A 5,073-nucleotide genomic window follows, 5' to 3' on the forward strand; every position below is an offset into this window, starting at 1 on the left:
CTTTTATAAGGAATCTGCTCCTGTAATAACAAACCAACTACTCAATAATTGTATTAAGCCATTTATAAGGGTTGTGCCTTCATGACCTAAACACTTCTTAAAGTTTCAACCTCCAAAAACCTCCACACTGGGGATCAAGCTTCTAACACATGAACTTTGAGGGACATATTCAAACCATAGCAGCCATGTATTTTACTAATTATAAAAAACAATACTAGCAACAGCAATAATAAAAGGTATCATTTCTAGAACTCTTACTATATGCCTGGCTCTGAGTAAAATGATTGATTTGCATTTGTGCATGCATTAACTTAAGAAAATGCATGACAACCAACAAATATATGAAAAGAAGCTCAACATCACTGATCATTCAAGAAAAATTAATCAAAACCACAATGAGATATCATCGCACACCAGTCAGAATGACTGTTATTAAAAAGTCAAAAAATAAATGCCAGTGAGGTTGTGGAGAAAAAGAAGTGCTTATACACTCTTGGTGGGAGTGTAAAGTAGTTCAGCCATTGTGGAAGACAGTGTGGCAGTTCCTCAAAGACCTAAAGACAGAGCTACCACTCGACCCAGCAATCCCATTACTGGGTATATACCCAGAGGAATATGTTGTTCTATTATAAAGACACATACATGCAAGTGTTCATTGCAGTGCTGTTCATAATAGCAAAGACATGGAATCAACCCAAATGCCCATCAGTGATAGACTAGTAAGGAAAATGTGGTACATATACACCATGGAATACTATGCAGCCATAAAAAAGAATAAGATCATGTCCTTTTCGGGGATATGAATGGAGCTGGAGGCCATTATCTTTAGCAAACTAGCCCAAAAACTGAAAACCAAATACTTCATGTTCTCACTTATAAATGGGAGCTAAATTATGAGAACACATTGACTCATAGAGGGGAACAGCATACACTGGGGCCTCTTGGAGGGTGGAGGGTGGGAGGATAAAGAGGATCAGAAAAATAACTATTAGGTAGTAGGCTTAATTCCTGGGTGATAAAATAATCTGTACAACAACCCCCTGCAGCACAAGCTTACCTATGAAACAAACCTGCGTCTGTACCCCCTAAACTTAAAACATGATTTCTGGGTGTGTCTGTGATGCTGTCTGAAAGAGATTAGCTTTTAAATTGTTAGACTGAGAAAAGAAGATTATCCTCAACAATACAGGTGGACTTCCATTCATCTCTGGCCCCACTGCTGGGTCTGAGGACCATTCTTGGGATAGATGTAATTTAAAGCTGACATAGTGCTAAATGGTTGCATGAGAACTATGTCTTGGGTGCTTTGGATTCAGATCTTTGTCATCTCTCGGGGGAGCGTAGTAGAGCGAGATGTCAGAGTTCCCTTCTACTGATTTTTTTTTTTTGACATCAATCATGTTATACCTAGTGAACATGGCTCCTTCCACCTCCATCTGCTTCTGTTCGTGGGAACCAAACTTCTGGTCTCTCTCTCTAAGGGTATGTGTTAGGGTGTGGGAGCAAGTGATTGCTTTCATTGATTTATTTCTTCTTATTTCATAGGCATAAGGAAGGGGGATCGAATAACTATTGGCTCAAGGAGCCATATTTAAGAAAGCAAACACTTGTTTTCTAAGTGAGTCATACCACTTGCATATAGTTAATTTTAGTTAATTTTTAAAAATTGAGGCAACTCATACCTATTATTGAAATCTATTTTCAATGAATACCAAGGCACTGTAGAAGAAAATTCCAGTTATATAGGATAATATCTGCTTTACTTTTTCTCATCCTAACAAGTTTTGATAATTTTAAATGAGATTTTGAAAATTCTGTTTTACTGTGAATCAAGAGTATAAATTCTATTCTGGGCTAGGTGATAAACAAAAGCTTTATTAGCACTTATTGGAAAATTCAGATAGGGCAAGGTCTCTTTAAAATAAGATTGTCTTCTGTTATTGAGCACTCAGCATGTGCAAAGCACAGTGCCAGGCATTTTTATACATTGTGCTATTTAACTAGCACAACAAAACTTCGAAGTGGTGGCATTATAGTCATTTAGAAGACTAAAAAGTTTTCAGTCCTTTAATTAAACGTAAGAGTTTTGTAATGGCTACAATGTGAAAGAATGAAGCTAAAAATTGTGTGCTGTTGTCATCTGAAATGCAACTGTACACTGTCACTAATTTTCTTATATATATCCGTTCTTCCGTGATTTATTTTCTGCGTATATGAATGTAATATGGCCCAGAAAAGAACCATGGCTCTCTGTTTTTATCTAAATTTCCTTTTCTTTTCTTTATATATTTTGATAAATACATTTTTATTTAACTATTTAAAAATGAATCATCATTTTTCAGAAGCTAAAATACCCAGATGGGTACAAACATCTGTGAGATGTTTTGAGATAGGGTCTTGCCCTGTCACCAAGGATGGAGTGCAGTGGCACAATCATGGCTCACTCCAGCCTCAACCTCTTGGGTTCAAACAATCCTCTTACCTCAGCCTCCTGAGTAGCTAGGATTTTAGGTATACACCACCATGCCCAGCTATTTTCTTCTATTTTTTGTAGAGACGGGGTCTTGCTATGTTGCCCAGGCTGGTCTCAAAGTCCTGATCTCAAACAATCCTCCTGCCTCAACCTCCTAAAGTGCTGGGATTAAAGGCATAAGCCACTATGCGCAGCTTACTAGATGGATTTTTATATCAAATTTGGAAAGTATATTTCATATGATTTGCCTTAATATATAGACACATATTTTGCAACCATCCATATAACTGTTCATTGCAGTTGTTTATTTACTTATTAGTTTGTCTGATATTAAAACTTTCAGCCTTCTGTTATTTGTGTGTGTGTGTGTGTGTGTGTGTGATACTTATATCCCTATCTCTTTTTTTGTTGTTATAAATAGTTTATCATTGGATTTGGCTTTTTCATACAAATCCAGCTACAAATCACCTATGGGAGAGATTTAATGGAATTAAACCATTTGTAGTACTGATTAGTACATTTGTTCTTATGATTGGTATCTTATTTTTGTCTTTGCTTGTTTATTTTGCTTTTGATTTATTTTCTTTCCTGACTTTTGCTGACTTGTCCAAGACTTTATACTGCCTTTTCTTTTCACTCCAGTGGTTAAAAAAAAAAAAAAGTTCTGACCCGTATTTCTAATCTACTAGTAGTTACCATTAAAGTGCTTATAAAGCTTATTAAATTCACAATTTTCAGTAAACATAGCAAATTTAACAAGCTCAATTATAATACTCCAAAATTATTTTCTCCCAGAGCTCTTCCTAGCTCTCGGATTTTGTTGAAAACATCCAGAATTTACTTCCAAAGTATTGCTAATGGTTCTTTACATTATTAGTCATATAATTCATTTACTTATATTTTTAAATAAAATTCAAAACCACGGAAATAAAACTTGTTTAAACAAGTAAAAGTTTTCTGGTTTGAGTGCTCACTCACCAATGCTGCTTATTAGCCATACTGTGCCTTTTATTGATTGTTTTACCTTGACTTGGCTCTATTTTTTTCAGGAAAGATGCAAGTGTAGCGGTATTCCTGAGCCATGGCATCGTTCATAAATGACTTGATTTTTACCTTCACACTTGAATGATAAAATGGCTGAACATACAGGATTTACACATGTTTCTCTTCAGAGATCTGTGAACACTTCTTTATTGCCTTCCAGCTGGAGAAAGGAGACCTTTGTTTCTGCTTGTTGCCCATAGGTTAAAAGCTGCCTATAGTTATCTGAAATACAGTTCTGACAATTCTTTGAAAATTCCCTGGTGCTCAAAGACAAAAACAAATAAGGTGAAAGTTTTTAAGTCTGTATATGGAGTTAAGGATTTCCTCTTTTTGCTACTTTGAAGCATTTTTAAATTGCCACGGCAATCTTTAAAGGGCTTTTCTAACCTTGTTGTTTTCCATAATCAGGGCAAATGAGTGACTTCATGGATAGGTGGTCACCTAGTAACACCATTTTTCTCTTGCAGAGTAAGTAGCTGACAGATGATAGGGAAGTTCCCAAATTGTAGAGAAGGTGGAAGAAGAAAACAATCATAATGATCATGGCTCTCACATAGGCTTCTGTCCTGGGTCTCTGGAGCCAGACGCCTATCACTACAGCTGTACAGTGTTTGCCCTTAGGGAGATAATGAACAAGGAACAATTAGACAGGAGAAATGGTAGAGTGAATAGACAACTACAAGTTAATGAGAATCTGATCAACAGGAAAGTAGGCTTCATTCACACCCACCTTCCAATAGGAGTCTCTCTCATATTTTATATCAACATTGATCCAGAAATAATTTGATCTTAATTACTGAAATGATGGATATATAGAAAAACAAGACCATTGAGAATGTAAAAACAGCCCTGCTACTCCTCCACTTCAGCTAGAAGAAACTGGCATGGTGGAAAAGTGCTACTTTAAGCAAATAAAAAATACTGAGATATGAGGCTAACCAGATACCTAACTACTTTGAAATTAATCTGAGAATGTCAAATATTGTTATAACTTTAATTAGGTTATAATTAATGGCACCTATATCTGGATAGTTATTATAAGTACATCTAATAGCAACACCCCGAGCAAAAGTGTTCTGCATATGGCCAAGCTTGAGAGGATGAAATTCATCAAATAAATCGATTCTCAACCCAGTCAATTAAGTTTGCCAATTAAATCCATCCAGTCCATGAATTTTTTTTTCCTTTATTTTAGACAGAGTCTCACTCTATCACCTAGTCTGGAGCATGGTGGCACAATCTTAGCTCACAGCAACATCCGCCTCCTGGGTTCAAACAATTCTCCTGCCTCAGCGTCCCAAAGAGCTGGGATTACAGGCCCGCGCCACCATGCCCACTAATTTTTGTGTTCTTAGTAGAGAAGGATTTTAACCATGTTGGCGAAAACTCCTGACCTCAAGTGATCCTCCCGCCTCAGCCTCCCAAAGTGCTAGGATTACAGGCATGAGCCACTTCACCTGGCCAGTCCCTGAAATTCTTTTTTTTTTTTTTTTATTATACTTTAAGTTCTAGGGTACATGTGCATAACGTGCAGGTTTGTTACATATGTATACTTG

The sequence above is a fragment of the Colobus angolensis genome, unplaced genomic scaffold (genome assembly GCF_000951035.1).
Source record: "Colobus angolensis palliatus isolate OR3802 unplaced genomic scaffold, Cang.pa_1.0 Scaffold11, whole genome shotgun sequence".
NCBI classification, from domain to species: Eukaryota; Metazoa; Chordata; class Mammalia; order Primates; family Cercopithecidae; genus Colobus; species Colobus angolensis.